The sequence below is a fragment of the Pinus tabuliformis genome, chromosome 5_2 (assembly GCF_031772625.1).
Source record: "Pinus tabuliformis cultivar Carrire ecotype Pingquan chromosome 5_2, CPIR1, whole genome shotgun sequence".
NCBI classification, from domain to species: Eukaryota; Viridiplantae; Streptophyta; class Pinopsida; order Pinales; family Pinaceae; genus Pinus; species Pinus tabuliformis.
Window position 1 is genome coordinate 1,126,692,005 of NC_142306.1, and position 14,566 is coordinate 1,126,706,570.

The following is a 14,566-nucleotide window of genomic DNA, read 5'->3' on the forward strand; positions in this document are numbered from 1 at the left end:
AAACCCAGACATATGACCGCCACACGCTCCAGAGTGACAGTCATTTAGAACCCTTTCTGCTTCGTCATGAGTTAAACAGTGCCGGAAAACAGAGTCCGCCCCACGACGATAAAGTGTATCTCCAATAATTTTGAATTGTTGGGACTGGAATCGTATTTTTCGACGCTTTGATCTTGAAATTTCTAGCCGAAAGGATTGGGTCTAGAGATAAACGATGATATCTCCATACCATGGATCTAAAGTGCTAATTAGAAACAAGGATCCGTCCGCAATGGGCTCCTCTGCCACAGTTTCTGTGTCAACGAGCGGGAAGTCACACATCAACTCCGCAAAAACTAAAGATTTCTTTGACTTAGAATTTTCAAATTCCCAGTCGAACTCTTACAGGATCACAATCCATTTGGAGTACTTTCCCCCTAGCAATTGTTTGGTCAGAATATAGATCATAGGGTTGCAATAAAAAATTACTGTAGTTTTGCGTAGTAAAATGTAATGACAAAAACGTTGGACAGCTTGAACAGCTACCAATGCCAATTTCTCCACATGTGAATATTTTAGCTCAGTTGGATTTAGAGTTCGACTAAGGTAATATATCACATGTTCACTATCGAATTCATCTTCCTGAACTAACACCATTCCAATGGTGGAATGCCAGGCGGCGAGAAATAAGAAGTAGTCCTGGTTGTAGTTGGGAGGATGCAATAACGGTGCATGGGTCAACGTGTGTTTTAGTGCATCAAAAGATTTGTCAGCTATCTCATCCCAAAAGAATGGAGTATTCTGTTTGAACAACCAGGTAAAACCCTTTGTGATCTCGGTGTAGTTAGGAATGAGTCGAAGTAAAAATTTTGCTTTCCCTTGCAAACTTTGGAGTTGGTGAAGACTTGAAGGAGGATGCAATTTGACAATAGCTTCAACCTTCGATGGATCGACGCGAATGCCAGCTTTCGAAACAACAAACCCCAATAAACGACCCGTTTCTATACAGAAAACACACTTGTGTGGATTCAACCAAATTAGATAATGCCTACACCTCATAAAGATTTCTCGTAAATGGATGAGATGATCAGCTCGACGTAATGAATGAGCAAGTAAATCATCGAGATAGGGTTGCACAATGTGCTTGATGTCATGAAACGCATAAGACATGGCTCTTTGAAAAGTTTCCCCAGTGTTCTTGAGCCCAAAAGGTAATTTGCAATAAGCAAATGTCCCCCATGGACAAATAAAAGCTGTTTTTGGTTGATCAGCAGGTAGAATATTTATTTGATTGTATTCGGAAAAAACATCCATGAAAGAGAATATTTCACTGCCGGCACAATCATCAATGATTTGATCGATATAGGGAGTTGGGTAATTATCTTTTGGATAGGCTCGATTAATATCCCTATAATTGATACAGATTCTTATTGTTCCTTGCTTTTTGTTAACAGGAACAATATTCGATACCCAATCCGTTAATGGAATTGGATAATGAAACCTGCTTTAAGTAATTTTTCAACTTTTTCCTTAATAGCAGCAGCTTTTTGCGGGTGGATCTGACGCAAACGTTGTCGGATGGGTTTAGCATCCAGGTAAGTTTTGATTTCACGAACAACAATTGTTGGGTCCTGGCATTTCCTCATATGACCAGGCAAACACGTCGCGGAATTCTTGAAATAGGGCCTTATATGTTTGAATTTCATCTTCCGTACAAGAGGCACCTATATGAATGTTTTCAACAATTCCAGGCTTAACCGAAATATCAATAGGAATAGTTCGAGAAATGTTTCCCAAATTTAACTCAGAATCAAGATTTTTCATTGGATTTCGAGGTTCCTTGACATAATCAGTCATAAAAATAGATGAAAAATCATTTTCAAAGCAATCAATCTCAGGTAAAAATGAAGATCTATGATGAAGATCTTCCCATGGTAAATCATCAACACACAGGATTTCACAAATTTTCTCATCAGTGTGAACAAGTTCGGAAAACGTTGTTGAATCTGAGTTTGATGTTGAAAGTGATTCTTCATGGACCACATTCATTAAGTCAGATTCGGTTGAAGAAGGGTCGAAAAACAACTGCATGGCCTGATACGCAATTTCATATGGACTCAAAGGCATAGCATCACCAAATGAATCTATCTCATATTCGGAAGGTACGATCCAAGGATCATCATAAACAATAGTGTCTGACGAAATCATATGAATGGTTGCAGTAGAAGACAATGCGTTTATAGGAGGAAAAGGAAAAGTTCCTAGTAAACCAGAATCTTTAACTAGTCCTACTCCAACATCCTTATAAGGGATAGTTGTTTTGCCGACATGCTGAATACTTTCAGAAGAGGCAGGGTCAGATGAAAAGTAAGTTAGCTGGTCTATAATTACGATCTTTCCATTATGAGGGAGCTTTATAAGCCAAAAGACCGATGAAACAATAGTTGTCATAGCATAAGATCAACTACAACCCAAGAGAAGGTTGTAATCTAGAGGGGCATCAACCACCTCCACATCTAGATTAACAGTTTTGCCTTCTACCACTATAAGTAAATCCTGTAGAATGCCAAAAGGATGAAACCCACAGCCATCAAAGGCCTTTAGAATCGTCGGGGATTGATTAAGTGTAGGAGAACCAAGGGATCTCCAACACTAGATCGACATAATACACGTTGAGGCTCCCTCATCAATCATAGTCCTATAACAAGGTTTGTTTTTTTACTAACGCTCGAATCTGGAAAGCAATTTGATGAGGTAAGCGAGGTGTACTATATTCTAGATTGAAAATTATAAGGTGCGAGTCCTGAATGTCAACAACTCCTATAGCCGACAATACCAATTTACGTTGTGCTGGACATGATTGCGGCACTTCCAAAGCCGACATTGCTGAAGGTGAAATAGCCAAATATTCAACAATGTTATAGTTCTAAGCTGCTCTCGCATGTGGATTGAAAGCTGAATTTCGAAGTATACCCTTGGCGGGTGGTTTTATTACTAAGTCTGGGTTAGGTTTCTCGATCTGTAGTGGATCGGAACCAAGAGTTGAAGTTGATGGGTTCGAATGAGAAGATTCTGCTTCCTTACCATCAACAGGACTTTTACTTCAATAATATTGCGATCAAGTCGCAATCCTAACATGGGACATCATCATTATGGGTTTTTCTGAGGCATTTGAGGAAGAACCTATCATCTTACTGTCTTGACTAGGAAAATGATCCTTCAAAACAGCAGGCGTTTGGGAACCTTTGATGATTTTCGCAACCTCAGCACGATGAGGGCAGTTTCTTGTAAAATGCTCTTCATCACAAATGAGACAAGGATAATGAGGTTTGCGTTTTTCATCAGTGGATTCTGTTTTTCTTGGTTTCTCTTTCGAACTTTTATCCGTTTTATTTTTCTTCTTCCCTTTCTTTTTACCACCGGATTTTGATTTGGCTGTAGATGACTCTACAACATGAATATCAGTGGAAATTTCCATGGAAGAATCTCATGTCGGAGAATCTGGCAAGGTTATGATAGGAGAAGAATTTTTGGAAGATTTCTTCTTACTTTTGGTATTAACCATACCAATCATACCATCAGTAGCATGAGACCCTGAAGGAGCTGCAGTTATTTGATTTTGTTTAGGAAGGTCGGGAGTTTTCTCGTGTAATGTACCTGATTGCGTATAAAATAAGTCAAGGTACTAAGCTTGAGCAATTACTTTCTCTTCAGTAACGACTCCTGCCAAAGCTACATCCTCAGTGATTTTCGGTAATAAATATTTGACAAACCATTCTGCTAAGATCTGATCCGGCATAAAAACTTTCACTAAACGCCGTCGACGTCTCCATTCATGAATGTGATCTGAAATGTAAGTGGACGTTGACTATTTTAATGAAGTTAATAATTCCGTGCCATTGTCATATCTGACTGGCAACTGAAAATGAGTTAAAAATGAAGTAGCTAACTGACTAAAGTTATAAAAAGTGGTTTGCGGTAACTCAATGTACCACTTGGCCGCAAGACCAATTAGAGTGCATTGGAAAAGCCTTAAATGGATTGAATCATTTGAAATGGAGTTAGACGCACACCAGAGGTGATAAGTCATCACATGGTTCGACGGGTCCTCTCCTGATTTGCCTTCAAACTTAGGAATATACTAGGCAACTTATTTGGCATTGGCAGCCAAAACAAAAGATAGTTAATTAGATTGTTTGTAAGGCACGACAAGTCAGGCAAGTCCAAAGTTGTAATGAATAGTAACTGACGATTAGGGTCCCTGAAACCCTGGGTCATGAGACCAGCCCCAGGAGGAGGATATGCAGGATAACTAGGAATTGGAATTGCATTTGGGATATTATATCCTCCTGGAAAACCAGGATTAACTGGACCGTACTAGGGTTGTTGAGGTTGTTGATACGTATATCCAGGTTATGGTTGATACTGATAGACTGGCTGCTGCACAGTAGGACCGAATTGGTACTGTCCCTGGTACGGTTGATAAGTAAATTAAGGTTGACTTGTGACAACCGTACTTGGACCAGGTTGTGCTACAGGCATTTGAACCGAAGTCTGAATTATGGATCCAGACTGAGGTAAAGATGCTTGAGAAGTTGATATAGGAATAGTAGAAACCGGAGCTATCGATACTCCAATAGTAGGTGGGGTAGATTGAACAGATGTTGTAGCAGTTGCAGCAGTCGTTTGAGGTAGAGTACGAGGTGTACTAGGACCAGGCTGAGAAACTACAGAAGGTGCAGAAGTTTGAATAGTAGACTGGACAGGTTGCTGGGGTGAACCAGAAACCAAAGGTTGTCCAGTTTGAGATGACAACTGCACATTCGGTTGCAAGATCTGTTGAGATTGAGATGGATCCCACACTAAATTCATTCCGGGGTACGGACCCATAGCAGGTTGAGAATATTGAGGACCATAACTGGGTTGAGGGTAGGGTTGATAATTCAAAGGTACATTTCCAGCTCCTTGGACAAATGATTGACCGGAAGGTGGTTGGAAACCTTGGGTTGGGTACTGACCTTGAGGTTGATAACCTTGAGGCACGTACTGATACTGGGGTTGACCTTGAGGTACATATTGATACTGGGGTTGACCTTGAGGTACATACTGAGTTTGGGGTTGACCTTGAGGAATGTACTATCCTTGAGGTTCCCCCCAGGTGGTAATTGGGTACCTTGAGGTTGCCCCCCAGGAAATAATTGAGGACCTTGAGGCTGCCCCCCAGGCGGTAACTAGCCACCTTGAGGTTGCGGATTAGGAATAATACCTGACATCATAACAATATCTTCTACACTCAAGGGCTTAGTTCCGTTATTACCAGTTAATAACCCTTGTTAAATAGGTTGAGGAGATGCTCCTAAAAAAGTACCAGTAAGTGACTGATACCCAGAGGGAACAGAAGGACCGCCGTATAAAAAGGTTTCTGGAGATTGAGAAAACATGGACGACTGTCTTGACATATTTGATGGAGGATAATAACCCCTAGGTGTGGGATGAAAAGGAATGCGAGGTGGTGAAAAACTTAGTCCCAGGTTTTCCAAAAAATTGGTCAATGAAATATACCAAGCGTCCCTCCTAGGTGGACTGTAAAAGATCGATTCACGCTCCTTAAGTTCTATAACTGGTTGATTTTCAGGGATAGGGATACCTTCTTCCGGAGTAACAAGTTCTTGAATAGCAATAAGTCTAGAAGGAAGATTTTGGGTAATGACTCTTTATACCCTGGGTGAACCAGGACCACTGGAAGTTGGAGAGGCAGACCCTGATGTTGGAGTAGCAGCAGGTTCAGTTTCAGGTTCCTCAGCTAAATCACTACTAGATGAAAAACTACGAGTAACTTTGGAAAGTGAAATAGATTGTGGATTATAATCTGCTACTAGAGCTTGATAATCAGGATGTACAACCAATGAAGACTCTCCTTCTTCAGGTGACCCAACTCTACTGTCAGTAGGAGTTAACAAGGACTCGAAGCCCTTCAAGCTGGCTCGGTTAAAACTCAGGAGGTTGGCCCCGAAGTCTACGGGACTTCCTCGGTAATTCAGCCACGATTAAATATTTTAACTACTTCACACGCAAAAAAAGAAAAATATCAATGAAAACCACCTAAAGCCTCTAAAGAACCAAACAATTTTGAATCACACGCCTAAAGAATCTAGGAGATCAAACCACACACAAACATAACTTTCCATACCGAAAACACTAGTTGGTGATGAAATCCAACGTCGCAGAATTCAATATAGAAATGGCGGTTGGAACACTTACCTCGGCAACCTGCTTAATTAATAGACTGGCACAAGTTTCTCCACTAAACCGTCTCGAGTGAAGAGAACCCCCCAGAAAATCCAAGTGAGTCTAGCCGACATCTGCTCCAGGCATAGTGGGATCTTCCCTCCACCGTCACCTTAGGAAAGAATCCTATAGAATATGGTCACTATGGTCACCAACGGAAACAAATATACTTGGGGGAACAGTCTACGATCCGATACGCACACAAGGGTAGAGTAACAAGCTCAATCCCCTTGAAGGCTCGTTGAAATAATCCAAGGTTTACCAACAAGTGACCCCAGGCTCCTTGACAATGGTCAATCCGAGGTTTACCGTTTTTAATACGTGAATATCTTCTATCGTTCCCAATGAGGAAGGATTGATTCCCACACTAGTTCAGATATGATCTCGTGCTTCTCCTTTAAGAGGAGATTTCCCAGAGCATAGATGTAACAATTGGAATTTATCTCCTACTGCAAGATACAGCTACTTGTTTGTTTTACTATCTTGGAGAGTTAATTACTCCCTACTCCAAGATACTAGCCTAAGCTATGTTGGTGATAAAGAGCCCTAGAAATAAAACGATTACTAGATAGATTTTACTTTAAGTGTTATTTTTATTGGTTTTTTCTTAAGTCAAAAGGTGCGGAGATGAAACTTATGGTGTGAAGACTCGACTCCAAATCACTAAAAAATGCACTTAAGATGATAAGCAATATTTTCCCTTCAATGAATTTCTAGCTAAAGAGAGAGTTGAGAATGCAAATGCTTGTAAAAACAAATCTTTCCTTAACAATCAAATCAAAAGAAGAGCTTTTTGTCTTTTTTAATACACTCAAAAACGAGACAACTAGTTATGCTCACGAAAATTTCCCTTTCTTTTCAAACAATCAAATACTACTAAAACAAACTTTTTCAAAAGAGATTTTTTTTTTTTTTAATTTATAAAACACTCAAAACTATTGAAAAATCTAATCTTGAGATTTATAAATTCTAAAAAACTATTTGAAGTAAAAGCTTACAAGATTTCTTTTCAAGGATGTTTTACTTAGTTATGAGCAAACTAAGGACTAATTTGTCCAGAATCACAAATCAGTCAAAAAACAACAAATTTTTGTTTTCTTTTCTAAAAATGAAATCCAAAACTTTCAACACAAGTCCTTTTGAAGTTTCACAAAGAGAAAAACAAGATGGATTCCTCAACAAAAGCAGATTTCGCAAACGGTCAGACTCATAAGAAGACCATCAAAAACCAAGGTGATCTGAGGTTTCTAAGGCTTCTAAGCTCTGAGTTACTACAAGACCAAATGAAAATCAAGCCCGACACACAAAACTTCTAGGAATTTCATCTAAAACCCTAATGCCAATGGAATGAACCTAAGAAAAGTTCCTGAAAAGTCATGTGCAGATCTGGGCAGAGGCTAAAAACACCTAAACAAATCCTAAGCTGACTAAAAGATGAAATCTTAAGTTTTTCAAAATTTTGATAGGGTCCGTAGGCCCCCAGTTTACCCAGGTGCGGTACCACTCTGTATGTAAAGCAAAAGTGCGTGTATGTCCGCACTGTGTTACAAGCAGAGGGTGCGGTCCTCTCCCAAAAGTATGAAAAACAAAAAATAATTCAAGATCTACTAAACCTACCCAATCCCACACACATCAAGCCAAAAACAGAAACAAAGACACAGTTTCTCAAGTCAAAGTAAAAGGAAAGGAAAAATCAAAAATTCAAGTCCCGAGCAGCCATTTTGTCGGCCGGATAAGTCGTTCTTGTGGACAAGACCAACCTCCCTAGTATCTAATGATATCTAGCGACAAGAAAACCAAACAAATTCTATATTTCTCTAAATATGCAATTTATAGATAAAGGCAAACAAGTGTTTTAGGCCTACCTTGGGTCCAGTGCAAGTTTGTGGAAGCCACGCTCCGTTGATCCAAACGAGCTCCCTTGTAAAGAATCTGCAAACACAGATAAGCACACACATTAAATAGCACCTAAAAAGCCAATATAATAAAGCATATTTATCATGATGATCAAGGAATTCATGAAACAAATCACATAAGACAATTTGTTGAGAAAAATGAATCTGATTGTATTAACTTTAATCAAAGAAGAACTTTACAACCTTGGTGCCTTGATGCTGTACAAGCTCCTCCCAGGGTCCAGCAAGAATCTCCTCTACTTTGACAAGTTTCACTCTCTTCCCAATGAAGCCAAAAGTTATGTAATCTCTCCTCTCAAGCTTAACTAGGAAGTCTTAATTCCAACAACATTTACCCTCAAAAGATGTTCAGCTTCTAACCTCTCTAGCAACTAGCCCAATGCCTTAATTTATATTGCAATGGAGGGAAGTTACTAGGTCCACCTTCAAAGGGATAAAGCCCTCCTTCAAAGGGATAATCTCCTCTCATCAGGGGATTAGCTCCTTTAGTTTTGAGATGCATGAACCACCTAGGAGCGAACCATCCACGTCAAGATTCCTTCTAGAATCATCCAGAATTAACCACAAGAAAGTTTTTAAGAATAAACTTGCGCCTTTTTTACTTTCACAGGGGTCCGAACCCACTCCTTTAGAGACAGAGCAGGCAGGTCCGCAGGTAACACGACCATGGGGTGCGGAACCGCAGGTAACAGTAAGAGAAAGTGCAGAACTAGAGCATTATTGATTTTTAAGGACTTCCTCTCATTTTCAAAGCTTGACATGAAGAGCTGAGGTTTGATACTTGCTAAGGAGGAGAGTATGAATGATGATAGACCCATACTAACTGCAAATAGTCATGGTGACAATATTTTGTGTAACAAATCTCAATAGAGAGGATGGCTGGAAAATTAGTAGGTGTTGGGTCCCAACTCTCTCTTCCTAGTCGCTTTCTTCCTTATCTTTTAGATTTTTAGAATACATTCAATTATTTTTTCTGATTAGTTGAATTATATATATATATATATATATAGATATATTTTAATAGTATTTTATTCTAATACTTTTATTTTTATTTTTAGTTTTTGTTTTTGTTTTTGTTTTTAAGTATCTTCCATTTTAGTTAATTAATTTAATATTATATATCTATATATATATATATATATATATATATATATATATATATATATATATATATAAATAGATATTTAATATTATTTTATTCTAATATTTATTTATTTATTTTTTTCAACTAACTTAGCCTCTCATTTAAAAATTAATTAATTATATATATATATATATATATATATATATATATATATATATAGATATAGTTTTAATTAGTTAGTTATTCCTTTATATATTTTTAGTTATACGACCTATTCTAATATTTATATTTTCCATTTATCTATAAAATAGTTAATACTTTTAACTATTTATTAACTCATGAACGAGTTTAATTAAAATTAATTTATACTTATAAATTATATATTTAGGTAAAGGTAATGTCCCTTATTTTAACTTACTTACTTTTAATTTTTTATTGTTTTGTTTGACTCGGGTCCCTAGTCAAATTTAACTGTTACCCTTGTTAGCTGTTGGAGGCTCTGCTCATACTATTTAACAGGCAAAGATGGATCTGATTTTTCAACTTGTCCTGATGATGAACTGCACTCGTTGGTTTGAAACGTGTCGACAAATGATATATCTTGTGATTTACGCCGAAAAATTGCTCTTAAAATTGAACAACAAATGGTCCCATGTTGACTTCCCACGTATTTTTCCATAATCCTTCTTTGGACAATGAAGAACTCTCTCATCAACAAAGAAAATTAAGTGAAGCCCAGAATTGAGGACGACACAGTGAAGAATTATGTCATGGTCAGACAAGTAAGAACTTCTCATATTCCCTATTAAAGAAAAATAATAAGAATGGTGTCCTTGGAGTCAGTGCTCCTAAACACAAGGTAGGTGCATTCGATTAGATAGGGTCGAAGCCCCAGAGATCAGAGCCTCATCAAGATCAAGTTGGTGCTTGGGAATATTTATCATACATTGTATCTATTTTTTTTTTATATTCAACAAAATTACTCTTATATGGTTCTCTGATTAAAATTGTGAAGAATCTAACTAGTTATAATAACGATTGAAAGAAAATACTGATTCAACCCCCTCTCAGTATTTCCAACACATGCATCACACTCCCTGATGCACATTGGCACTTGGCACGTCTTGTAGGCACTTAGAAAGTCTTAGCATGTTTGGCATGTGTTGAGATGACTTGGTGTGCTTTGGCATGGTTTAATATTAAAGTTATTTGAGATCAATTATTGGAAACTACATGAGAAGAAACAGAGGAATATTTTGCACTTAGAATGCATTGACACTTGGCACTTGGAACCTATTGGCACCTAGTGTTGGTGTGCCTAGCATGCCCCTCATGGAAAAGGTAAATTGATGACTTATTAACCCTATTATGTGCTCATTTCCTTGTAGTTTAACTTGTTCCTCCCTTCTGTTGCCTTGATAGTCCCTGGCATGCATTGTCACACCCTTGTACATCTTGGCATGTCTTAGCACTTGGCACATCTTAGCTTGTTTGACATGTCTTTGTACTATCTGGCGCATGTTAGCATGCCCTAAAATTCCCTTACACACCTTGGTAGTCATGACCTCACAACTAGAATTACATTTTTCCATGACTTTGGAACCTTACATTCACTAGAACACCTTGGCACTCCCTAGTTGTCAAGCCCTCTATTATTGTTAGGGTCCAACCCTAACCCCCTTATTTATTTAATAAGGTCGAGTCATAGTTATAGTTAGTTAAAGAGTCAATAAAGTCCATATTAACAATTATAAGTGGTTGACCTGCATTTAAAGAAGGGACCACAATTAGTTGCAAATGGGCCATGGTATTAGATAGATGGTATTAATAAGAACCATGGTACTGACCCATGATATTGCATGTATGAACCCTATATAAAGGATAGAGACTCCCCTTGAGGAGTGTTGTGTCTTATTTTGCAATTGAGCCCAGCTCTATTGGAGGTTGCCCCCTCCAAGAGGCAAGTGAACATTTCTTTCCTTTCTGAATAATAAAATACCTACTGTTATTTCTTATTGTTCTGTGTTCTGGGTATATTTCTTTTCATATTTGGTATTCTAGTATCTTCTCGCAAGTCAAGATCATAACAATTGGTATCAGAGCACTTTCCAGGGCCGGTGGGATCTCCATTTTTAGCATAATTGTTTTTGGCTAGAGACATGTTCTGGTGTCTTTAAACCACGGGATCTGTCATTGAACACATAAACCTACATATTTGGGGAGGCATGCATGTAGAAAATACAAGAGGTGGCCACGCTTGTTGGACTCCCTTGTAACCCCTGTGGGTACCGCTTCGAGCAGTAGCGCATTAGACAGAACCGCGCACAGACTGTCTTCCAAGTACCCTCTAAGTATATTGAAAGCCCCCTAGACTCTTTTGAAACCTCACCATAGATAAATCATCAGCCGTCTTGCTGCTACAATACACTGAGAACAACATTGAGGATATTACTCGCGTGTACAATAGGGTAGTCGAGTTGTACGACTAAGGGTACGGTTCAGGGAAAATTTTAAGAACCACCCTAAATTTATATGTATAATAAATGGGCGAATCCCCATGATACATAGAAAAAATGGGAGGCGATTTTATCACTAATATAATATGTATATATATATTTTTTACGAATCTCTCACCAGATTATATTATCTTGTAAAGTCATGGTGAATCTTTCACTAAATTTGTAAGATCTTGGAAAATATTTCATTGAATAATAAAACATTGTGAAGCCTTGGCGAATGTTTTGTTAAAGTATGAAACCATATATGATAATAACAAAACATATTCATTAAACTGTAATATACTAACATACATGTTTGGAAAAAAGAAACATAATTTTCACTTCCTACAAACAATGTTGCAAGTTTTAGTGGCCATGTTTATCATGGTAGGAGGGATTAATGTTTTCTCTACCACTTTTGCCAAGCTATCAAATTTCTTTTTTATTCCATAGACTCCAACTACGAGATAAAAGAAAAAACACATCAAGTTTGTTTACCCCAACAGGCCAACAAGTAGCAAGCCCCAACTATATAATATAATGAAGTAGTAGGTATCCCAAAGGCCTGAAGGGGATCTAAAGGAAAGAAGTGACCATTGCCAGAAGCCTTCCAATCAATATATAAATATATAAATGTAGATTTATTATAATTTTAATTGGAAATCTTCAATTAAATAATAAAATTTAATTACGTCTCTCCCAATCTAAATTTCTTATTATCATAATTCACTACCTTCATACCATTTTTAACAGCGTTGTAACATGTGGATTAATTTCCTTTTTGGTGCACAATCTCTACCTTTTAGGACAATATGGTGCAATGACTCAACCCCTACAAATCATTACGACAAACTAAGAATAGTAGAGAAGATGAAAGGTTATACAAACCAACATATTTTTCAAACAATTAATCCAAGATTAGGACCTTAAATTTTTCATGAAGATATCATATCGAGAATGTTTGAAAAATGGTGGGAAATATGGGCAGCGACTATCTATCTTCTGCTAGGGTGATGTGCAAAGAGTTAAAATTTCATTGTTTTGATTTTTTTTTTGTTAAATTAGAAAAACCAATATTAATGGAGATATCAGTATTTTTTACTAAATTTTGTGAAGTGACTAAATGTAGCTTTAACCATTCACCTTAATATTTTTTTTACACTATAATTTCCTGAGTCTATTTAATATCTTCATTATCATAAAAACCAAACTATATCCATCTTAACTCCACATCTACCACTCTTAGAGGGATGAAATCTATTTATCCCTCCCAGCACTTAGTAGACCCAGAATTAAGATGGATCTAAGCTAATAGAATTTACCCTTTAAATAGTCTATTCTCACATGAATACCATGGTATTACCATGGGTCAATACCATGGGTTATCATAAACCTGGAGCTTAAAAACTACTATTAGTAATTTATAAAAATTAATAAAATTAATAATTGATTTTTATTTTATCTTTTTATTTTAAGCAAGTTAAAATGTTTAAGTGACATTAAATTACAAGATCCATTTTTACTCTTGATCTACCAAGCCTCGAGAGAGATCAAGTATTTTTTCACTCTATGTTAGTTTGCATATCACGATATTTGATCCAGAGTAAAGATGGATCTATGCTAGTTTAATTCCCCACTTTAAATAGGCTACATTTCATGTGAATACCATGGGTCAATACCATGTGCCATCTTTATTTTTATTAATACTAATATTAGGGTTAATAATTTTTTTTGCATGGTATTTATAATAATTTGGCCCATGGTATTTGGCCCATAGGTTTCACCTAAATATAACACATTTTTTGAGTGTTCATAAATATAAGGTGGTTTATGGAGTAAATATAAAAAATGTTCTATTTATTCACTCTATGTTAGTTTGAATATCACAATATTTGATCCAGAGTAAATATGGATCTATGCTAGTTTAATTCCCCCCTTTAAATAAGTTGCATTCCATGTGAATACCATGGGTCAATACCATGTGCCATCTTTATTTTTATTAATACTAATATTAGGGTTAATAATTTTTTTTGCATGGTATTAATAATAATTTGGCCCATGGTATTTGGTCCATAGGCTTCACCCAAATATAACACATTTTTTGAGTGTTCATAAATATAAGGTGTTTTATGGAGTAAATATAAAAAATGTTTTATTTATTTACCATACCTCTTGTTTATTTATGTTTTTATTAATTTACCATACCTTTTTTATAAATATGGTATTTGGCCCATACGATTCAATTAAATAAAACCTCCTTTATGAGCCTTCTTAAATAGAAAGAGGGTTATGGATTAAATATAGAAAGAGGTTTTATTTATTTACCATACCTATAGTTTATTTTTATTTTTATTTATTTACCATACCTTTGAAGTATAAAAAGAGGTTTTATTAATTTACCATACCTCTCGTTTATTTATATTTTTATTAATTTACCATACCTCTTTTATAAATATGGTATTTGGCCCATAGGATTCTTTGGCCCATAGGATTCACTTAAATAAAACCTCATTTTTGAGCCTTAAATAGAAAGAGGGTTATGGACTGAATATAAAAAGAGGTTTTATTTATTTACCATACCTTTGGATTAAGTATAGAAAGAGCTTTTATTTATTTACCATACCTCCACTACATTTATAGTTTCATTTATAACTATCATAAATACATTTTCTTGAAAATGAGGGCGAATGGAAGATTGTAACTCCTAATTTCAAGGGCTAAATTTATTTTTTTTACCCTCTCCCTTAAAATAAGGTGGGCTAACCTCCATACCTAATTTTTTAATAAAATAAATTTGAGGC